This window comes from Sus scrofa, chromosome 2 (genome assembly GCF_054392235.1).
Source record: "Sus scrofa isolate SSC_HxYL_T2T_F1_AM1 chromosome 2, Sscrofa_HxYL_maternal_Yorkshire_Landrace_v2.0, whole genome shotgun sequence".
Taxonomy (NCBI): domain Eukaryota; kingdom Metazoa; phylum Chordata; class Mammalia; order Artiodactyla; family Suidae; genus Sus; species Sus scrofa.
The window spans coordinates 159,216,873-159,235,527 of NC_139384.1; the positions used below are offsets into that span (position 1 = coordinate 159,216,873).

The window sequence follows — 18,655 nt, forward strand, 5'->3', positions numbered from 1 at the left end:
TTTGTTTACCACAATATGCTAAATGCTTAGAGCAATGCCTGGCACATAACAGGCACTAAATAACTATTTACTGAATGAGTGAATGAATGGATAAATCATTACAAGCCAGCCCTTTGACGTCAGTGCATGGAATTCACCAGCTAAGGGTATACGTCAGGAATGTACTTGGGACCTATTTTTGGTCAATGAAATCAATGGGTAATTTTGGAACTCCCTCATTCTTCTGCGAGAGTTTCTAAAAAACATCTTTTCTCACCTTCTGGATAGTATGGCATGAGGACGTGAAATCTGGTGCCCCTGCAGCCATTTCTTCATGAGGGTAGGTAGCTTTCCTCAGGATGAAGCTGTCTGCATGGAAGGCAGAGCTCAGTGATGAAAACCTGGGTCATTGCTGAGTTGCTGAGTCAAATCCATCCTGAAGCCTTTGCTAACTCTGAACCTTCTAGTTATGCAAGGCAAGACACCTCCTTTGTTAGTTAATCCAGTTTACTCTGAACCTTCTAGTCATGCAAGGCAAGACACCTCCTTTGTTAGTTAATCCAGTTTGAATTGCCTTTTGACTACAATACAGATTCCTCTCTGAGACATGCTTTCATCAAGATTTTGGTTCTACGATACAGAGATACATCTATGGCTTTGGTGTAATCAGTCTACATTTAATTTTCTGTGTTTTGCCTGATGTTCTATATTGTCATAAACTAATTCATAAACATATTCCCTCCATCAAATCTCAGCTCATGAATATTTTTGCAAGGAGTGGATCTTTAATTTTTAAAAATTACTGTTTTCTTATTAATCACATAATATCAATTCCTATGTTCGGGTATCTGATCTAAGCAAATAGCCTTGGATATGTATATGGCTCAATTCTGATTATTTTAGTTTATTTGGTCTTTTTAGAGCCACACCCACAGCACATGGAAGTTCCCAGGCTAGGGATCAAATCAGAGCTACAGCTGCCAGCCTACATACACCACAGCCACAGCAATGTGGGATCCAAAGTGGGTTGCAGACATGGGATCCAAGCCACGTCTGCAACATACACCACAGCTACACCAGACCCCTGACCCACTAAGCAAGGCCAGGAACGGAACCTGTATCCTCATGGATACTAGTTGGTTTCATTTCCACTGAGTCATGACAGGAATTCCAGTTCTGATTATTTAAATTTATTTCTGCTTCATCTGGCCCAACTGTCTGCAAATTATGTGGTTTCTTTTACTTTTTTCCTTTTTTATGGCTGCACCTGCACATATGGAAGTTCCCAGGCTAGGGGTCAAATCAGAGCTGCAACTGCCAGCCTACACCACAGCCACACCAACGCTGGATCTGAGCTGCATCTGTGACCTGCCGTATCCTTAACACACTGAGCGAGGCCAAGAATCAAACCTGCTTCCTCATGGGCACTATGCTGGGTTCTTAATGGAAGCCAACAATGGAATGGAAACTCCATGACTTCTTATTATTTTTCTGACTTTACTTCCTCTGATGCTCTGCATTGCTCACTCTGTTGTAGCCATGCTGGCCTTCTGTCCTTTCCAGGGCACCAAGAACTCTTCTATATCAAGGCTTTGAACGTGACATTGGCTCAGCCTGGAGTTCTCTTTTCCAGTTGCATTTGTGGTTTCATCGCTCAACTTCTTTGCGCCTTTTCGAAAGTCATTGTGATGGTTACTTTATGTGTCAACTTGATTGGCTAAGGGAGTCTCAGATTTCTGGGTGTGTCTGTCAGGATGTTTCTGGAAAAGACTAGCATTTTAATCAGCGGACTGAGTGAAAAGATGACCTTGGCCAATCTGTTGAGAGCCTGAGGGAGACAAAGGCAGAAGAAGGATGCATTTCCTCTCTGCTTTGCCTGGGACATCCATCTTCTCCTGTCTTAGGACTTTGCTACTCCTGGCTCTCAGGCTCTCAGGCCACCAACTCTCCTGGACCTGCAGCTGAGAGATGGCAGATATGGGGACTTTTCAGCCTCCACAAGTATATGGGGCAACCTTTCCTAATACATCCCTTTCTACATATCTATCTGTGTACATCCCATTGGTTGTGTTTCCCTGAAGAATCCTGACTAACACAGTTATTCTTGATGTGCTTTTCTCTGACCTCCCTAGTTAAGGTAATACCATTCCCACTTTACCTGCTGTTCCCATTCCTCTTTATCTTGCTTTGGAGTACTTAGTTTCTTCTCTCATATAATTTAATACACTCATTTATTTTCTTTCTTTCTTTCTTTTTTTTTTTTTTTTTGGTCTTTTTTGCTATTTCTTGGGCCGCTCCCATGGCATATGGAGGTTCCCAGGCTAGGGGTCGAATCGGAGACGTAGCCACCGGCCTACGCCAGAGCCACAGCAATGCGGGATCCGAGCCACATCTGCAACCTACACCACAGCTCACGGCAACACCGGATCATTAACCCACTGAGCAAGGCCAGGGATAGAACCCGAAACCTCATGGTTCCTAGTCGGATTCGTTAACCACTGTGCCACGACGGGAACTCCTCATTTATTTTATTTCTCTTTTCTCCAGAAAGGTATACTTTTTTTGTCCTGTTTAAATATTAGTGTCATAACCCCAGTGCCTTAAACAGGGCTGGGCACAGGCATAGGGACCCAGTAAATATCTGTTGACTTTACTGAGTGAATGAATGAATGAATTCAGAGGAGCGTGCAGATGGAAATAACTAATTTTACAGTGAAGCTCTCTTTCATGTTTTTTATACTGAAGTTCTGCACAGTACACTATCACCTCTAGTGATCCCGAGTAAATATCTCACAATGTTCAGATCAGTATCACATACAAAAAAAGCAGAAACTGCATGCACTTTTCATCACATGCTTTATACAAACTGCAAGAAGGAACAGCCCACACAACCACTGATGTCCCTGTGTAGACTCAGAAGTGTATTGGGAACCAATGTGAGTGTCCTACTGTTCTTAGCTTTTAGACTTTGCTTGCTCATTCACTCATCCACTTCTTCTGAGGTTAAAGCTACATTTGCGGAATAAGCCAAATTTCCCTATTGAGGTCACTATTCCAGTGTGGTCTTCGGAAGCCTTGAAATTATCTCTCTGGACTAATTTTACCCTGTAACGTAGTGCAGGTCCCAAACGCCACTCTGCCTCCACTCTGTATATCTGTGAATTCTTTGAGTCAAAGAACAAAATAACAGAAATGTCCTATTTCCTAATTAACGTATCATATGTCCCAAAAGGAAAGAAACCCTTGTTTGTTTGGAGCAGGGTTCTCAATAGTTTCTGCAAGAATTGGATGATCTAATCTCTTCCTTTTACATTGTCTTGCTTTTTCCATCTGGTTCTGGAGAAAAGGACGTGGAGATTTTCTGAGGACAACGTGCTCTGAATAGCAGTGTGAGTACAATCTAAGATGAGAATGGGAACAGTGGGACACTAAGCTGAAGATGAGAACACGAGGGATGTAGATGATACAATGGAAAACAGTCTTGAAATTTCTCCCTGAATCACCTTTTGGTTTGTGGTCACGGCCATGATCAGAGGGACTGTCGTTCCTGCTCTGTCCTGGACAAATGGTGCTGGCTCCACTCTGGACCCTCTCAAGAGTGAATTAGGATGCGCCACATACGAGACAAACGCGTCTTCCTCTGACTGGTACTGATTCTCTCTCGGAGGAAAATATCAACAATAATTTTTTAAATAGTTAGCTAAAAGTCTTCTCACTACTGGTAAAAAGGATGACGGAAAAATGCATTTGGGAGTGCAGCAGGGCCTTGATGGGTCGACACAATGTACTTAGTTGGGGTGATGTGGTAAAGTTGTTTAGACGTAAATAGGAGCAGACACTCAAAATATGTATTCGTTGACTCAATAAGTGAACCAATGATTCTGATTCAAATCCAAGTTTAGCAGATGTTCAATGTGTGCCTAGTTTAATTTAATGCCATTTGCAGCAACATGGATGGAACTAGACTCTCATCCCGAGTGAAGTAAGTCAGAAAGAGAAAGGCAAATACCATATGATATCGCTTATATCTGGAATCTAATATACAGCACAAAGGAATCTTTCCAAAGAAAAGAAAATCATGGACTTGGAGAATAGACTTGTGGTTGCCTGGGGTGGGGGAGGGGGATGAGAGGGAGGGACTGGGAGCTTGGGGTAAATAGATGCAGAATGTAGGCTTCAGGATGGATTAGCAATGGGATCCTGCTGTGTAGCTCTGGGAACCCTGTTTAGTCACTCATGATGGAACACATAATGTGAGAAAAAATTATGTATGCATGTATGTGTAACTGGGTCACCGTGCTGTACAGTAGAAAAAATATATATAAAAAAATGATAAAAAAAGAAAAAATATTTTTAAAAATTATTTAATTTTTAAATTTATTTTTTCTTGTTAACTTTTCAATATTTTCCATTATAGTTGATTTACAGTATTTTGTCAATTTCTACTGTACAGCAAAGTAAACCAGTCATACATACATATATACTCATTTTCTCACAATATCCTCCATCATGTTCCATCACAAGTGGCTAGATACAGTGCCCTGTTCAATTTTTTTGGCCACACCTATGGTACATGGAAGTTCCCGGGGGACGGGTCAAGTCTGAGCTGCAGCTGCAAGACCTATGCCACAGCTGCAGCAACTCTGGATGATCCTTAACTCACTGCACCCAGGCTGGGGACTAAACCTGCACCTCAGCAGTGCACCCAGGCTAAGGACTAAACCTGCACCTCAGCAGAAATTCAAGACATTGCAGAGATAAAGCTGGATCATTAGCCCACTTCACTACAGCAGGAAATCCTGTGTCCAGTTTTTAAATTTCTTCTGGCTTCAACTTCTTTTTTTTTTTTTTTTTTTTCTTTTTAGGGCCGCACCCATGGCAAATGGAAGTTCCCAGGCTAGGGGTCTAATCAGAGCTACGGCTGCCAGCCTATGCCACAGCCACAGCAACACGGGATCTGAGCTGCATCTGTGACCTACACCACAGCTCATAGAAATGCAGGATCCTTAACCCACTGAAGGAGGCCAGGGATCAAACCCACATTCTCATGAAAGTCAGACTCACTTCCGATGCGCCATAACGGGAGATCCTAGCTTCAACTTCTTTCAGCTACAAAGTGGTAATAAGTAGGCTTGCATACAACAATGTTAGCAGTACTTAGCACGGCACAAGCACAGAGTAATTAAACAAAGATACAGTTTTCTTTTTACTCTTCCACCTGACAGCTTCACAGGTTTGAACAAATGGCTGACAGGTGTAAAGGAAGCGGCCACAGAAAATAAGAGAGTTGGGCGGACTAATGAGGATGGGGATGATGGTTTCACAGCGGTCCAGTCTCTGCTCTGCTTTGCTCGTGTGTAGCCCAGGTCTGCTAGATGCATCCAGAAAATTTCCTGCTGGCTGAATATATGAAGAGGGGTACCCAGTTCAGAGAACTATGTAATTACCTAGGTGGTCATATAGTCTTCATAGTCTGCTATGAATCTCTTAAGGTTTATATGGAGAAAATCTCACACCATAACCCCCACTTTTGTATAATTGACATATCAGGGATCTCCATAAGATTGTATTTGTTACTGCTCCCTTAAAGGTGTTTGAAAATATTGGCATGGTAATTTATAAAAATATTTAGTCATTTATTTTATTCATATATCTTCTAGGAACTGGATATATAACAAGAGAACTGACAAAGATTTAATTCCTGCCCTAATAGATATCATGGTCTTAGGTGTGAGACAGAAATTAAAGCAGCAAACATACAGTAAATATCTAACCACAAGTGTAAGTAATGATGAAAATGAGCATTTGGGGTAGTAAGTTCTGATTATTAAATTTATGATGTAATATTTTGGGGGCAAAATGGCATCACCAAATATAAAAATTGGGTGTCTGAACTTGAATTTTTTTGACAGAAAAACCCACAAATCACTATTTGTTTTTTTAAGAATCTATTCAAATGCATTTCATACTGAATCTAAAATAGCTAATTTAGGGAGTTCCCAGTGTGGCTCAGCAGAAACGAACTCAGCTAGGATCCATGAGGATGAGGGATTGATCCCTGGCCTCACTCAGTGGGTTAAGGTTCCGGTGTTGCCGTGAGCTGTGGTGTAGGTCACAGAGGTGGTTCCGATCCCATGTTGCTATGACTGTGGTGTAGGCTGGCAGCTGTGGCTCTGATTCAACCCCTAGCCTGGGAACTTCCATGAGCCACACCTGCAGCCCTAAAAATAAAGGAAAAACAAAAGCTAATTTAAAGAAAGAAAGGAAGAAAATTCCTGCTGTGCAGAGCAATGGAAATGGTTAAGACAAAGAAGTTTGTGGAAAGGGAAGAATGTTCCTCATTTCTCTAAGCCGGGGAACAATTTGAATGCAATTATTAGCTTGTGGGGAACTGACCTTAATACGTGGTTTGCTGCTTAGCTCCTCTAAGAAATGTCACTGTTTTTAGGTTATTCTATGATAAGGCAGAGTCTTCTACGGTTTCATTTCTGAGCAGTGATGGAGACTGAAAATGCATGAGGCTGGGGTAGAAAGCAAGCATCCCCTTGGTTCCGGTGCAGGCTAACCCTGAATCCAAACTCATCAAGGGACCTCTTTATATAAAACTTCTCACTGAAGTACAACAGGGCACAAATTATAAGTGTGTCATTTGCACAGTTATGGCAAAGTAAACATAACTGTGCAGCCGTTTCCCACAGAACAAAACTAGAACGTTCCATCCTGCCTGTCACCCTTCCCAGTCGTTACACCTGCCTTTTCAAGGTCGTTCCACCCTGACATCTAACACATACATTCATCTCACTACTCAGCATTCAGACTGTATGTTCACAATACACTCATAATACTATATATTCACAGCATGGAAATTAACAATTCATTTCAAGCCATTCCTTCATTCAAGATACCTAATCCTTGTATCTGACTTTTTTCCTCTCAACATTATATTCATGCGACTTGCCCATGGTTTTATAAGCAGCAAGAGTTCACTTATTATTATTATTGCTATGTAGTACTCTATGGTATGACTTTATATATTTGCCCATTCTTTTTCTTTTTTTTTTGTGGTCTTTTTTTGTCTTTTTAGGGCTGCACCTGCAGCATATGGAGGTTCCCAGGCTAGAGTTCCAATCGGAGCTGTAGCCATCAGCCTACACTAGAGCCACAGCAATGCCAGACCCGAGCTGTGTCTGCAACCTACACCACAGCTCACGGCAACGCTGGATCCTTCACCCACTGAACGAGGCCAGGGATCGAACCCGCAACCTCATGGTTCCTAATCAGATTCGTTTCCACTGCACCAAGACAGGAACTCTGTATTTACCCATTCTACTCTTGATGGACATTGGGTTTGTTTCCAGTTTGGGAATATCAAGAACAATGCTTGGATCAACATCATTTTATAGAGTTTTTAGTAAACAGAGACATGAATTTCTACTGGGAATATATCTAAGAGTGAATTGTTGGGCCATAGTTTTGTGTACATTTAACAGGAAACACTAAACTATCCTGCAACATGGTTGTACCCATTTTTATTCCTACTGGCGCTATATAAAAATTCCAGTTTGAAATCTAGAATGGTCCATCTTTTTTTTTTTTTCTGTCCACACCTGTGGTATGTGGAAGCTCCCCAGGCCAGGGATCACACCTGTGCCACAACAGTGACCCAAGCCACTGCAGTGACAGCACCAGATCTTTAACCTATTGAGCCACAAAAGAATTCCAAGAATGGTCAATCTTTCTAATGTTAGCCATTTTGGCAGGAAATAACCTCATTTTGATAATAATATGTCTTTGGGAAGTCATTTTTTTCTTTGTCAACTAATTTTACAATCACGTATAATAATTGATCATAAATGTTACTTTGTCATAAATCACTTCTTAAAACTACATAATCTAAAAGCTTTGGTATTCACCAGTTCCTGGCCCCACTACATTATCTTCCAGATATAAGAGTAAAAATAGTAATAATAATGATAGATAAAACATCTTCAAGGCTTACTGTATGCCAGATACTGTTTATTTATTCCTCTTAAAATCATGTAATTAATTTATTCCCCATAACACCACTGGGAGATAGGTTCTAGTACTGTGCACTTTTTATAGGGCCCAGAACTAAGGCCCAGAGAAGGAAATGAACCTATCCAAAGACGCACAGTTGTAACTGACGATAGCTGGGTTAAATCAGAGGCAATCCAACTTCAGAGCAGGTGCTAAAGAATGACTACATGTCCACAGGGGAGAAAATTCAGCCTCCTCCCATTAACCTCAAAAGTTCTTGGAGGTTTACATTTCTTTCCTATTCACTTCTTTCTCATATAGCTGGATTTTGATGAGTTTTTACTATCAATCCTATCTATCGATCGATTGATCGATTGATATATTTATCTATCCATCCATCCACCTAGCCTACTCTCCTGCACACTGGGTGTGACCCAGACATACCTATAGCATATTTTGCTTGATATTCTTAAAATGTTCCAGTACAGGGAAATGCACTGTATCAATTAAAGAGAGTTATTTCCTATAACAAAGCTAAGGATGTAAATTTTAGGAGTTGCTGTCATGGTTCAGCAGTTAATGAACCTGACTAGCATCCATGAGGACGCAGGTTCAATCCCTGGCATTGCTCAGTGGGTTAAGGATCTGGTGTTGCTGTGAGCTGTGGTGTAGGTCTCAGACAAGTCTTGGATCCTGCATTGTTGTGGCTGTGGGGTAGGCTGGCAGCTACAGCTCTGATTTGACCTGAAGCCTGGGAACCTCCATATGCCACAGGTGTGGCCCTAAAAAGACAAAAAGACAAAAAATAAAATAAAATAAAATAAAATAAAATAAAATAAAATAAAATAAAATTTAATGCAAGACTTTCACGTTCCTCATGTCCTATTGCCAGCCCGACCACTAGCAACCATCACTGGCCATTTCCTCTGCAGCTCCTCTTTCTGCTGCCATCTCGTTGCTCCATTTCATCCTCTCTCTAGCATTTTCCTTTCATTTCTCCCATCTACACATTCCAACCCCATCCTGTGCATTTCCGAGCTCTGCTTAAACGTGGACTAGGTAACGTGCCTACAAAATAGGTTTGGGGTGGCTTCAAATGCAATGGGACTGGAGGAGGAGGAGAAGCAGGAGGTCAACGTTCACAGGGACCAGAGAGAGAAACAAGGGAAAAGAAGAGCAATCTTCCGGCATCGCTGGCCCCAGGGTATTCCTTTATTTTGTCATGCCTTCTATTTATAAATCCTTCCTATTCAAAGCACTCAACAAAGAATCAATACTTTGTAATTGTACAAAAGATGTGATTTCACAGATAAGGGAAATGGGGATTTCAAACAGGTTGATGCCATGAACTCAGGGATTCTGGAGAAGAACCTGAGCTTCCTTGTTCCTCTACCTAAGGACATTTTAGTACTTAAACTTTTCCACTTTACCACACAAAATAGTGGACGCCTCAAGTAGCATTACGTGCACATGTTTAAGGACATGGAATGAAGCAGCAGCCGTAGATCCCCGTCTTTGCAAAGGTCCCCTGTCGTCCTTCCAAGAGTATGAACACTGACGACACGGCCTGTCCAAGTTGTAAGCTAACAAGTATGAAAAGAGCCCCTCCCTCTCAGTGCAGAAAGATTTATGGTCGGGGTGGGGTGTTGGTGAAGGTACTGGACTTGGAAGAATTTGACTGTGATCTTGACAACCAGAGGTCAGAGATGATGCGTGAAACACCCCAAATCACACAGGTCGTATGGGATGGATGACAGAGGTTCTTTCCGTGACCAAGCTCCAACCAGGCCCTCCAAGCTCTCTTCTCATCTAAGTCTCAACCTTGGCCTATAAAGACGTGAACAAAATGCTAACAGCCTTTCTTTCAGCACAAGGCCACATCCTAGGATGACCCTACCCCCTTAAAGTGGCCACCTGGGAAAACTCAAGAATGTCAAAAAATGTATTGTTTGCTCCACCAGCACCTGAAGATAGGACCCAAGTCTCCCAGCCTCAGAAGGAAGGGAGGAGCCTAACTTCCATAATGTACTAAAGATAGAACTACCATATAATCCAGCAATCCCACTGTGGGCATATCCCTGGCAAAAAATCATAACTTGAAAAGATGCATGCAACTCTAAGTTTATAGCAACACTATTCACAATATCCAAGACATGGAAACAACCTCAATGTCCATCAACAGAGGAATGGATAAAGATATGGTGCATATATACAACGGAAAACTACTCAGCCATAAAAAAGATGAAATAATGCCATTTGCAGCAACATGGATGGATCTAGAGATGATCATACTAAGTGAAGTACATCAGAGAGAGGAAGACAAATACCTTATGATATCACTTGTATGTGGAATTTAAAATATGACACAAATGAACTTATTTGCAAGACAGAAACAAACTTACAGGCATAGGAAATAAATTTATAGCTACCAAAGAGTAATGATGAGGGGGATAAATTAGGAGTTTGGGATTAAAATATACACACTACTATATATAAAACAGATAAGCAACAAGGATCTACTGTATAGCACAAGGAACTCTACTCAATATTCTGTAATAACCCATATGGGGAAAACGTCTGAAAAAGAATGGATATATGTATATGTATAACTGAGTCAGTTTGCTGTACACCTGAAATGACCACACCATTATAAATCAACTGTATTCTAATATAAAATAAAAGTTGAATTAATTTTTTTAAAAAATGGTAGGTTTAGAGTTCCCGCTGTGGTGCAGTACATTAAGGATCCAGCACTGCCCCAGCTGTGGCGTAGGCTGCAGACATGACTCAGATTCGATCCCTGGCTCAAGAATTTCCATATACCATGAGTGTGGCCAAAAAAAAAAAAAAAAAAAAAAACCAAAACCCCCCAAAATACTAGCAGGCTTCACATGAACCAGCCCTTGTCTTTGTAATGTTTCACTTCACTGGCTCTGTCTACTCAGCCTCCACCACACTCCTCACCCCTGCTTGTTCCCTCATCCTCCCTGTAAAACACCCAGGCAGGTCTGTACAAAGCAAAGTTGAGTTCAGTTCACACTGGACTGTTTTCAAACTGCAGTAGGATATTACTAAGATCAGTCCTGACCACTTTAGCTAGTGTCTGGCTTATCTTTGATGCAGACCAGGGCTGCCCTAGAACTCAGGCTGCCCTTTCTAATCACAAGCTCTTCTTGAACCTGAGGATTTTATCTCCTGGGGACCAACAGTAATCTGGAACATGACTGCAATGCCGAGGCCAGTGACTCAGGCTCCTGGGAAGCTCTGCTCCATTTCTCTCTTTTTCCTTTCTGGAAAGTGAAAGCTTAGCCCTGTGACTGATAGATTCTATCCCCCTTGGCAGCGAAAAGAGAAGAGATCATAGGCAGTTTTGAGTGTGTTTGCTGTGACACCTTTCTAAATATAAACCTTGGTCTGCCAGGTTTCCCGGACTTTCCACATTAGCTCAATCCTGTAAGTCTCAGAGGTACTTTATCAAACGTGTTTATTCATAGGAACTCATCAGGCCTCTTTAAAAACATGGACACATATATTTGTTTTTAGACAGCAGAATGAAACAGAAACAGGGCATAGTTACTTCTGATGGAGAAGAATAAAATTTCTAATTTTTGGATGTTCTTGAGGAAGAATGCAATGAACAGCCAAAATCATTATTGGGGGTCTAAATAGAGGGGTTTTCAAAAGGCAAAGGTGGTTTCTCTCTCTCTCTCTCTTTTTAAATATAACAAGTTTATTGAGATATAATTCATGTATCACAGAGTTCATCCATTTCCAGTGTACAACCCAACAGCTTTTAGTATTTTGCAGAGTTGTGCAACCATTGCCACAATAAGTTTTATAACATTTTCAATATCCCCCAAAGAAAACAATGATGCATTAGTAGGCACTCCTCTTTCCCCAACCCCATGCTGCCTTAGGCAACCAATCATCTACATTCTGTCCCTATAATTTGCAGCAAAGGAGTTTGGAGGTCTTTTTGTTTTCGTTTTGTTTTTCTTGGTCATTTTTTTTTCTTTGTGTTTTTTACCATTTTAACCATTTTTAAGTGTACAGCTCAGTAACATTAAGCACAGTCACACCGTTGGCCCATCCTGACCATCCAGCTCCAGAATTTTCCCTCTTCCCACACTGACACCCTGTACGCATGAAATACTAACTCTCCTCCCTACTCCAGCCCCTGGCTACCACTGTTCCATTTTTCGCCTCCACAACCTTGATGACTCTAGATGCATCATACGGGTGGGATTGAACAGGATGGTTTTCTTCCAGGACTGGCTGATTTCACTGAGCATAATGGCTTCAAAATTTATCCGTGTTGTATCACTTACCAGAATTTCTCTTTTTAAGGTGGAATAATATTTCATTGGATGTTTGCCTCACGTTTTGTTTGTTCAGTGATGTGTTCACAGACACTTGGTTTTCTTTCACCTTTTGGCTGTTGTTAATAATGCTGCTCTGGCCTTGGGTGGACAGATATCTGAGATCCTGCTTTCTTTCTTTTCTTCTTTTTGGTAGAGGCCCATCAGTGGAGTGGCTGGATGATGCCTCTCTGTTTAGTTTTCTGAGGAACGGCTGTGCTGGTTTCCGTAAAGCCTGCACCAGCTCACATTCCCACCAGCAATGCGCAGGGGTTCCAGTTTCCCCGTATCCTTGCTAACACCTGTTACATTCTGTTGTCTGTCTGTCTGTTTGTTTGATAACAGCCACCCTACTGGGTGGGAGGGTTTTGACTTGCACGTCCCTCGTTTACGTGATGAGGACCATGGTTTCATGTGCTCATGGGCCATTTGTCCACTTTGGAGAAATGACTATCAAATCCTCTGCCCATTTTTGAATTGAATTATTTGGTTTTTGCTGTTGCTGAGTTGGTCGAATCTTTATATATATTCTAGATACTAACACTTATCAGATATACCACTTACAAGTATTTTCTCCACCTCCATGGGTGAACTATTTCCTCTGTTAATATAGTCCTTTGATGCAAGAAATTTTAAAATATTTGCATCTTATCTACTTTTCTTTTATTGCTTGTATTTTTGGTGGCATATCCAAGAAATCACTTCTACAACCAATATCACTTCTTCTTGGAGTGTTACAGTTTTAATTCTTAGGTTTAGGATTTTGATCCATTTTGAGTTAATTTTTGCACGCTGTAAGGTAAGGGTGCAACTTCACTGTTTTGCAGGTGGGTACCCAGTTTTTTCAAAACCATTATTGAAAGCAAAAAAAAATTTTTAAAGGGAAAGTTAATGTTTTATTTTGAGTTCCATTGCAGCAGAGCCTATGGCAAGAACTTATTTACAGAGAGTTTATTTGGAAAGTGATCTCAAGAAGCAGGCATGAGGGAAAAGGAAGATTGACATGAGGAAGGATAAAAATTCAGTACAAAAGTATATTATGGAGGCTGCTGCCGTAAATGACAGAGGCTTGGTCCTGCCAGGACATCTGGCAGCTATGCAGACTGTCTTCCAAAATGGCCCACATGAAGAACAGGAGAATGAGGCCCGTATTCCTGGTTTCTGTCTCCACTGGTTAGTGGGGCGGTAGCTCTCCAGCAACTCCAAAGGGTGCCTGTGCAGGTGGCATAGCCTGCTGGACTTTGAAGAAGGCTCCTATGTGTGGTACCCAGCTGGAGACTTGGCCCTAATGCTTCAGCTTGTAAAGACCTGTCTTCAACAGCTCACACATCTCCCGTGAGCTGAGGAATGTGCTGTGGGTCATTGAAAGTGTCAGTATTAATTAGCATCCAAGAAAAAAACATCACCTGCTTCAAGATTGAGCCGAGGACCACGCCTCTGCCTCTGGGTTATTGCAGGGGTAAGAAGAAAAACCCTTATATGCATTTATTGAGCACCTCCAGTGTATAAGGATGTGCATGGTAGGTTGTAAAAACAAATCAGATGATCCTTAAGAAGCTGTAGTTTCATAGCAAAGACACAGCAGCCAGACAAATCATTCCTTGAAAAGAAAGGAAGAGATGATCCAGCAATCTCACTCCTGGGCATCCATCCAGAAAAGACAAAAGCTGTAATTTGAAACCATACATGCACCCCGATGTTCATAGCAGCACTATTCACAATAGCCAAGACAAGGAAACCACCTAAATGTCCGTGAGCAGATGAATGGATAAAGAGACGTATGTATATACAATGGAATATTACTCAGCCATAAACAATGGGATATTACTCAGCCATTTGTGGCAACATGGATGACCTAGACATTATCACACTAAGTGAAGTAAATCAAAGACAAATGTTGTATGACATCACTTACGTGTGAAATCTAAAAAAGAGTACAACCGAACTTATTTACAAAACATACACAGACACAGCAAATAAACTTATGGTTACCAAAGGGTTGGGGTGGGGGAGGGATAAATTAGGAGTAGAGGATTAACAGATGCACACTACCACCTATAAAATAGAGCAACAAAAAGGATTCACTGCATAGCATGGCGAACTATGCTCAATGTCTTATAATAACCCATAATGGGAAAGAATAAAAATGTCTATTTATACATAGTGATATCTGTACTTTTATATATTTATATTAATGTAATAAAACAAGTGATTGATGTCACATAGGAGATACCTATGGGGGGCAGAGGAGGTTTCTAGTAATGGGTAGTAACGCTTTCCCGAGAGTCACGTATAAATCGGGTCTCGAAAAATAATTTTTATTCAAAAAATATTTACTGATGGTCTTTTTTTTTTTTTTTTGTCTTTTTGCTATTTCTTGGGCCGCTTCCGTGGCATATGGAGGTTCTCAGGCTAGGGGTCTAATCGGAGCCGTAGCCACTGGCCTACACCAGGGCCACAGCAACACAGGATCCCAGCCGCGTCTGCAACCTAACCATAGCTCAAGGCAACGCCAGGTCCTTAACCCACTGAGCAAGGGCAGGGATCGAACCCGCAACCTCATGGTTCCTGGTCAGATTCGTTAACCACTGCGCCACAAAGGGAACTCCAAAATATTTACTGATGGTCTTTTATGCACCAGGCACTGAACCAGGAGCTAGGGATTTTGTGGTGAGCAAACCAAAATGGTCCCTGCTCTACTTTGACTCTAGAAGAAAGATGCAGACAATGATTTATCAATTCATTTATCATGTTATTAAGCAAGATAACATAAGATGGTGATAAGTGCTATCAGTGAGAGAAAACATGACACTTTGATAGAGAGAGTGGGATGGGGGTGGCGGTGCCGGGGGATGGGCTGCTCAAGAACTTGTGCAACGAGCAAGCATGCCAGCCAAGATCTCAATGGTGATAAGAAAGCAGCAACTCTGTAAAGACCAGAGGAAACTGTTCTAGACTAAGAGAGAATGCAAGAACCGGCAGCAGGGGAAGGGCTTGAATGTTTAAATAATGGAAATAAGGCCAGTGGTCCTTAAGAGATCGGTAAGAGCCCAGGGGTGGAAGAAAGCTCTGACATGAGGGCAAATGGATAGGCACCAGCCAGGTCACCCAGAACTCCTTGGGCAATCCACCCAGTGAGGCCAGGAAGGGCACTGGAGGGTATTCATCAGGGCAGTGAATGCACACGATGTGTAGGTGAGCAGAGCATCCTGACTCCTGTGTCAAAAAGAGGCCACACAGGACCAGGGCAGAAGGGCTGAGCCCAGGGGCTGCTGCAGGTGTCGGCCAGGTTGGGCTTGAGGCGGGCTTGGTCCAGGCTGGCGGCAGTGGAAACAGAGAGGAAGGGAGTTGAGGTTTCAGGGCTGGAAGTGGACATGACAATCTCTTTGGTGGCACCGAGATGTGTGCTGGAGACATGCAGAAGGGTCAAATCAGGCAAGAAAGTCTTATAAGGAAGTCAGGCCCTTTTCTCCTTGAACAGCTTAAGGGCGGCCATTGGCAAATAATGATGGAGCTGTGGCTTTGAGAGAGATCAAGAAGCAGGACCGCTGTGCAAAAAAAATCAGACCTACAAAATTAGGGCAGTGGGGAGTCACTGAGGTTCTTTTTAGACAAAAGGGTCACAGGAACCAAGCTGCACCCTTGGGCTTGTCACCACTGGGTCGCCAAAGTGCAGACATTTAGCCAGAAAAACAACAATCACGGCCAGAGCGTGCATGCGTGTGTGCGTGCATGTGTGTGTGTGTTGAAGCAGGGAGAATGGGAGCAACTGGGGCAGTAAAGCCAGTGGACTTCTTCATCAGAGGTTAATTTACTTCTCTGTTTATTGATGTTGCTATGGCGATGTTCAAAGGCGAGCCAGGAGGACAGAGAACAGTTGACTGTCTCTGTACTTAATAATCTGATTTTATGTAAGACATCGAGAAGGAATGCAATAACTCAGGCCCTTTGCTGCGAGCATTAAAAGAAACCAGATGAGGCTGAGCTCACATCCTTCTCCGCCACAGCAGTGCCCCTCCTCGGCGGCAGGGTTTCAGGCCCAGCTGTCTTGGCACCACCCAGCCTGACATTTGGAGGAACTCGCCCTGCATTTTGCCTGCTCTTCTCCATATTCTGGTTTTGCTCCCTCAAACCAGAATATTGCAAGCAGCCCACAGAGGGACATAAAACCGCAAGGAAATCGAAAAGGAATTCTGCCTATAAAAGGGGATTTGCAACAGGAAGAGCGACGCTGGTTTCACTGGCGGATAGAAAACGACTCCCTCCCGGGTTCTGGTGGAGACGGTCCTGAGCATGGGTCTCGGAGAAGCTGCAGATTTTTATTTAGATTTGGATTTTTCCGCTTTCTTTCAGGAAGTCAGTGTTTGGAAGCTGGCGGTCAAGGTATTTTTCCCCTTAATCAGAAACACATTGTTTCTGTTGTGGCTTAGGACAAAACCACTGAATTTTTCATTTGTCTCGGCATCACAGTGAGATTGTGTTTGCTAACTGGACTTTTTGATGTGAGTGGTAAAAAAACAAAAAGGGACCTGTCATCTGTCTGAATTCTAGACTCTGGGCATCCTGGATTTTTAATAATGTCTATTCATTCCACCAATTCTGCCAGACACTGTCGGGGTTTAAGAGTAGAGTGATGAGGTTACGGCCTTCCCCATCCACCGCCATAACTGCGCTGATAGTGACAGCAGCACTGCTGCATCTCTGCCGTGTGCAGCCGTTGTGTGAGTCTGTTCCACGCATGGCCTCACTTAAACCTCCCCACAATCATAGGAAATACTAGCATTCCCTAGTGTCGCAGATGAGGAAGCTGGGGCTTCACTGGTGTTAGGCCCATTCATTGCCCTGGCGTTACGAGTGCGGTGATTTGAGCAATAGCCAGAAAGGCCACTGGCATTCTGACATAGCTGGGACTAGACGGCTTGATACACAGACAGTGTTCTCTTGCTCAAGCATGAGAGGACCTCAAGAGGAGTTCAAAGCCCAGCGCAAAGTTAAGCTCAAACCACACAGCTTTGCCAATCCCGTGTTTCACAGAATGCGAGCACTCTTTTTCTTCCAGTGTGTGATGACTTTAAAACCCACAATACCCACATGAGAGTACAAGACTTTGGACCAACACGGCGTACAGTCACTTAAAATCTGAAGCAACTGGTTTGAGAAGTGAAGGCTAATACACCGATTCAGTGTAGCCCAGAAGCATTTTTAAGATACATTAAAGAAATATTCTCACACATGCCATCTGCTCTGGGTTGGTTTCCCAACAGTGCAGAAAAATGCTGCAAATCACAACAATAAGATTCTACTTCCTCTTTCACTGTCTAGCATGAAGGCCCTTAAGCGAGTGTCTTCAAAATACATGCAGGGCCAGAAGGAGAATCTGCCCACCGGTAACAAGAGTGCAAAGGAATATATTGACAATTTCTTGCACTTATTTTATCAACAGAAGAATGGATGAAGAAGATGTGGTACACACACACACACACACACACACACACACACACACAGGAATACTACTCAGCCCTAAAAAAGAATGGAATTTTGCCACTTGCAGCAACATGGATGGACTTGGAGGGTATCATGCTACATGAAATAAGTCAGACAGACAAATACTGTGTGCTATCACTTATATACGGAATCTAAAAGTGACAACAAACTAATAAATGTAAAGAATAATAGATGTAAAGAAATAGACTCACAGGTCAACTAGTGGTTACCAGTGAGGCGAGGGGAGGGGGGAAGAGCGAAACCGGGGCGGTAGATTAATGGGCACAAACGTCTATATATAAAATACGTAACCCGCAACAATGCTTATAGACAACACGGGGAATATAGCCAATATTTTATAAAAACTACAAATGGAATGTAACCTTTAAAGCTTGTGAATCACTATGCTGTGCACCTCAAACTTACATGAGACTGTACCACAATAATTGAAAAACAAAGAGTCCTCATTTTAAAGTTCCTTCCAGCCCGGGTGCCAGAACACGACACTGGGTTGGGGGAATGCCTTCAGAGTTTGCACAGTGCCAGCTGTCAGATGTGCTTGACAGAGAAGTCCCCCGTGGTGGCCACTGCCTTAGTGAAGGGCAAGGTGGGCAAAGTGACCTCCTTCAAGGGTTTTAACAACCCTCAGCTTCAACGCCTCTTCTTCAGGGGGAGTTCCTCTGCCACTTTAGACTGTGCAGTGTCCCCTGGGACAGCTACTCTCACCCTGTAACTTTCATTCACAGCATTGTCACAGACGTGGTTTAATTACTTGGGTAACAATTTGTTAATGAGCATCTTCTGCCCTAGAACATAAGGTTCGGGGGATGAGGTTT

At 42.5% G+C, this 18,655-nt stretch overlaps 1 long non-coding RNA gene across 1 annotated transcript in view; it reads right to left on the bottom strand.

The window, feature by feature from the left end:
• Positions 1-2,711: 2,711 nt before the first annotated feature.
• Positions 2,712-18,655, bottom strand: part of LOC110259532 (uncharacterized) — a 41,497-nt gene continuing 25,553 nt past the window's right edge. Inside the window, exon 5 of the long non-coding RNA XR_014839029.1 lies at positions 2,712-3,637. This is a non-coding gene — a long non-coding RNA (uncharacterized LOC110259532). The remainder of the gene's footprint in view (positions 3,638-18,655) is intronic.